We start from the raw sequence: 5,423 nt of genomic DNA, 5'->3' as shown, positions 1-5,423 counted from the left end.
TTAGGCCGGTGCCTACTGACTTGGACCCCTACTATGGTGCTCCCATATCGGGCATGGGTGTGGGCAGGCCCTTAAAAGTCATTTTCATTCGATTTCAATAGCGGCACCTGGTAACCCAAAAAGAGGGCACTCTGTCGTTTTTCCTGAATAGTTCAACATAGAATATTTTCGGACTTTTTTTGAAAAGCTCCATAAATCCCTTAGGCCGGTGCCTACTGACTTGGACCCCTACTATGGTGCTCCCATATCGGGCATGGGCGTGGGCAGGCCCTTAAAAGTCGTTTTCATTCGATTTCAATAGCGGCACCTGGTAACCCAAAAAGAGGGCACTCTGTCGTTTTTCCTGAATAAGTTCAACATAGAATATTTTCGGACTTTTTTTGAAAAGCTCCATAAATCCCTTAGGCCGGTGCCTACTGACTTGGACCCCTACTATGGTGCTCCCATATCGGGCATGGGTGTGGGCAGGCCCTTAAAAGTCATTTTCATTCGATTTCAATAGCGGCACCTGGTAACCCAAAAAGAGGGCACTCTGTCGTTTTTCCTGAATAGTTCAACATAGAATATTTTCGGACTTTTTTTGAAAAGCTCCATAAATCCCTTAGGCCGGTGCCTACTGACTTGGACCCCTACTATGGTGCTCCCATATCGGGCATGGGTGTGGGCAGGCCCTTAAAAGTCATTTTCATTCGATTTCAATAGCGGCACCTGGTAACCCAAAAAGAGGGCACTCTGTCGTTTTTCCTGAATAATTCAACATAGAATATTTTCGGACTTTTTTTGAAAAGCTCCATAAATCCCTTAGGCCGGTGCCTACTGACTTGGACCCCTACTATGGTGCTCCCATATCGGGCATGGGCGTGGGCAGGCCCTTAAAAGTCGTTTTCATTCGATTTCAATAGGGGCACCTGGTAACCCAAAAAGAGGGCACTCTGTCGTTTTTCCTGAATAATTCAACATAGAATATTTTCGGACTTTTTTTGAAAAGCTCCATAAATCCCTTAGGCCGGTGCCTACTGACTTGGACCCCTACTATGGTGCTCCCATATCGGGCATGGGCGTGGGCAGGCCCTTAAAAGTCATTTTCATTCGATTTCAATAGCGGCACCTGGTAACCCAAAAAGAGGGCACTCTGTCGTTTTTCCTGAATAGTTCAACATAGAATATTTTCGGACTTTTTTTGAAAAGCTCCATAAATCCCTTAGGCCGGTGCCTACTGACTTGGACCCCTACTATGGTGCTCCCATATCGGGCATGGGCGTGGGCAGGCCCTTAAAAGTCGTTTTCATTCGATTTCAATAGGGGCACCTGGTAACCCAAAAAGAGGGCACTCTGTCGTTTTTCCTGAATAATTCAACATAGAATATTTTCGGACTTTTTTTGAAAAGCTCCATAAATCCCTTAGGCCGGTGCCTACTGACTTGGACCCCTACTATGGTGCTCCCATATCGGGCATGGGCGTGGGCAGGCCCTTAAAAGTCATTTTCATTCGATTTCAATAGCGGCACCTGGTAACCCAAAAAGAGGGCACTCTGTCGTTTTTCCTGAATAGTTCAACATAGAATATTTTCGGACTTTTTTTGAAAAGCTCCATAAATCCCTTAGGCCGGTGCCTACTGACTTGGACCCCTACTATGGTGCTCCCATATCGGGCATGGGCGTGGGCAGGCCCTTAAAAGTCGTTTTCATTCGATTTCAATAGGGGCACCTGGTAACCCAAAAAGAGGGCACTCTGTCGTTTTTCCTGAATAATTCAACATAGAATATTTTCGGACTTTTTTTGAAAAGCTCCATAAATCCCTTAGGCCGGTGCCTACTGACTTGGACCCCTACTATGGTGCTCCCATATCGGGCATGGGCGTGGGCAGGCCCTTAAAAGTCATTTTCATTCGATTTCAATAGCGGCACCTGGTAACCCAAAAAGAGGGCACTCTGTCGTTTTTCCTGAATAGTTCAACATAGAATATTTTCGGACTTTTTTTGAAAAGCTCCATAAATCCCTTAGGCCGGTGCCTACTGACTTGGACCCCTACTATGGTGCTCCCATATCGGGCATGGGCGTGGGCAGGCCCTTAAAAGTCGTTTTCATTCGATTTCAATAGGGGCACCTGGTAACCCAAAAAGAGGGCACTCTGTCGTTTTTCCTGAATAATTCAACATAGAATATTTTCGGACTTTTTTTGAAAAGCTCCATAAATCCCTTAGGCCGGTGCCTACTGACTTGGACCCCTACTATGGTGCTCCCATATCGGGCATGGGCGTGGGCAGGCCCTTAAAAGTCATTTTCATTCGATTTCAATAGCGGCACCTGGTAACCCAAAAAGAGGGCACTCTGTCGTTTTTCCTGAATAGTTCAACATAGAATATTTTCGGACTTTTTTTGAAAAGCTCCATAAATCCCTTAGGCCGGTGCCTACTGACTTGGACCCCTACTATGGTGCTCCCATATCGGGCATGGGCGTGGGCAGGCCCTTAAAAGTCGTTTTCATTCGATTTCAATAGGGGCACCTGGTAACCCAAAAAGAGGGCACTCTGTCGTTTTTCCTGAATAATTCAACATAGAATATTTTCGGACTTTTTTTGAAAAGCTCCATAAATCCCTTAGGCCGGTGCCTACTGACTTGGACCCCTACTATGGTGCTCCCATATCGGGCATGGGCGTGGGCAGGCCCTTAAAAGTCATTTTCATTCGATTTCAATAGCGGCACCTGGTAACCCAAAAAGAGGGCACTCTGTCGTTTTTCCTGAATAGTTCAACATAGAATATTTTCGGACTTTTTTTGAAAAGCTCCATAAATCCCTTAGGCCGGTGCCTACTGACTTGGACCCCTACTATGGTGCTCCCATATCGGGCATGGGCGTGGGCAGGCCCTTAAAAGTCGTTTTCATTCGATTTCAATAGCGGCACCTGGTAACCCAAAAAGAGGGCACTCTGTCGTTTTTCCTGAATAGTTCAACATAGAATATTTTCGGACTTTTTTTGAAAAGCTCCATAAATCCCTTAGGCCGGTGCCTACTGACTTGGACCCCTACTATGGTGCTCCCATATCGGGCATGGGCGTGGGCAGGCCCTTAAAAGTCGTTTTCATTCGATTTCAATAGCGGCACCTGGTAACCCAAAAAGAGGGCACTCTGTCGTTTTTCCTGAATAAGTTCAACATAGAATATTTTCGGACTTTTTTTGAAAAGCTCCATAAATCCCTTAGGCCGGTGCCTACTGACTTGGACCCCTACTATGGTGCTCCCATATCGGGCATGGGCGTGGGCAGGCCCTTAAAAGTCGTTTTCATTCGATTTCAATAGCGGCACCTGGTAACCCAAAAAGAGGGCACTCTGTCGTTTTTCCTGAATAGTTCAACATAGAATATTTTCGGACTTTTTTTGAAAAGCTCCATAAATCCCTTAGGCCGGTGCCTACTGACTTGGACCCCTACTATGGTGCTCCCATATCGGGCATGGGCTGTGGGCAGGCCCTTAAAAGTCGTTTTCATTCGATTTCAATAGCGGCACCTGGTAACCCAAAAAGAGGGCACTCTGTCGTTTTTCCTGAATAGTTCAACATAGAATATTTTCGGACTTTTTTTGAAAAGCTCCATAAATCCCTTAGGCCGGTGCCTACTGACTTGGACCCCTACTATGGTGCTCCCATATCGGGCATGGGCGTGGGCAGGCCCTTAAAAGTCGTTTTCATTCGATTTCAATAGGGGCACCTGGTAACCCAAAAAGAGGGCACTCTGTCGTTTTTCCTGAATAATTCAACATAGAATATTTTCGGACTTTTTTTGAAAAGCTCCATAAATCCCTTAGGCCGGTGCCTACTGACTTGGACCCCTACTATGGTGCTCCCATATCGGGCATGGGTGTGGGCAGGCCCTTAAAAGTCATTTTCATTCGATTTCAATAGCGGCACCTGGTAACCCAAAAAGAGGGCACTCTGTCGTTTTTCCTGAATAGTTCAACATAGAATATTTTCGGACTTTTTTTGAAAAGCTCCATAAATCCCTTAGGCCGGTGCCTACTGACTTGGACCCCTACTATGGTGCTCCCATATCGGGCATGGGCGTGGGCAGGCCCTTAAAAGTCGTTTTCATTCGATTTCAATAGGGGCACCTGGTAACCCAAAAAGAGGGCACTCTGTCGTTTTTCCTGAATAATTCAACATAGAATATTTTCGGACTTTTTTTGAAAAGCTCCATAAATCCCTTAGGCCGGTGCCTACTGACTTGGACCCCTACTATGGTGCTCCCATATCGGGCATGGGTGTGGGCAGGCCCTTAAAAGTCATTTTCATTCGATTTCAATAGCGGCACCTGGTAACCCAAAAAGAGGGCACTCTGTCGTTTTTCCTGAATAGTTCAACATAGAATATTTTCGGACTAATTTTGAAAAGCTCCATAAATCCCTTAGGCCGGTGCCTACTGACTTGGACCCCTACTATGGTGCTCCCATATCGGGCATGGGTGTGGGCAGGCCCTTAAAAGTCGTTTTCATTCGATTTCAATAGCGGCACCTGGTAACCCAAAAAGAGGGCACTCTGTCGTTTTTCCTGAATAATTCAACATAGAATATTTTCGGACTTTTTTTGAAAAGCTCCATAAATCCCTTAGGCCGGTGGCCACTGACTTGTGCCCGTAGTATGGTGCTCCCATATCGGGCATGGGTGTGGGCAGGCCCTTAAAAGTCATTTTCATTCGATTTCTGTAGCAGCACCTGGTAACCCAAACTAACATAAGGTGGTGTCAGTAGTGAGGATGCGGACAGACCTTTTATATAAAAGCTCCATAAATCCCTTAGGCCGGTGCCTACTGACTTGTGCCCGTAGTATGGTGCTCCCATAGCGGGCATGGGTGTCTGCAGGTCATTTAAATTCGTTTTCATTCGATTTAAATAGGGGCACCTGGTAACCCAAAAAGTGGGCACTCTGTCGTTTTTCCTGAGTAGTTCAACATAGAAAGTATTCAGACCTTATTTTTGAAAAGCTCCATAAATCCCTTAGGCCGGTGCCCACTGACTTGTGCCCATAGTATGGTGCTCCCATAGCGGGCATGGGTGTCTGCAGGTCATTTAAATTCATTTTCATTCGATTAGAATAGGAGCACCTGGTAACCCAAAAATAATACCAGGTGCACGGAGGGGAGGATGAGTACAGACATTTTATATAAAAGCTCCATAAATCCCTTAGGCCGGTGCCCACTGACTTGTGCCCATAGTATGGTGCTCCCATAGCGGGCATGGGTGTCTGCAGGTCATTTAAATTCATTTTCATTCGATTAGAATAGGAGCACCTGGTAACCCAAAAGAGGGCACTTAGCCGTTTTTCCTGAGTAGTTCAACATAGAATATTTTCGGACCTTTTTTGAAAAGCTCCATAAATCCCTCAGGCCGGCCCCCACTGACTTGTGCCCATAGTATGGTGCTCCCAT

The sequence above is a fragment of the Salvelinus namaycush genome, unplaced genomic scaffold (genome assembly GCF_016432855.1).
Source record: "Salvelinus namaycush isolate Seneca unplaced genomic scaffold, SaNama_1.0 Scaffold2925, whole genome shotgun sequence".
Classification (NCBI taxonomy): Eukaryota; Metazoa; Chordata; class Actinopteri; order Salmoniformes; family Salmonidae; genus Salvelinus; species Salvelinus namaycush.
This window is presented reverse-complemented; position numbering follows the sequence as displayed.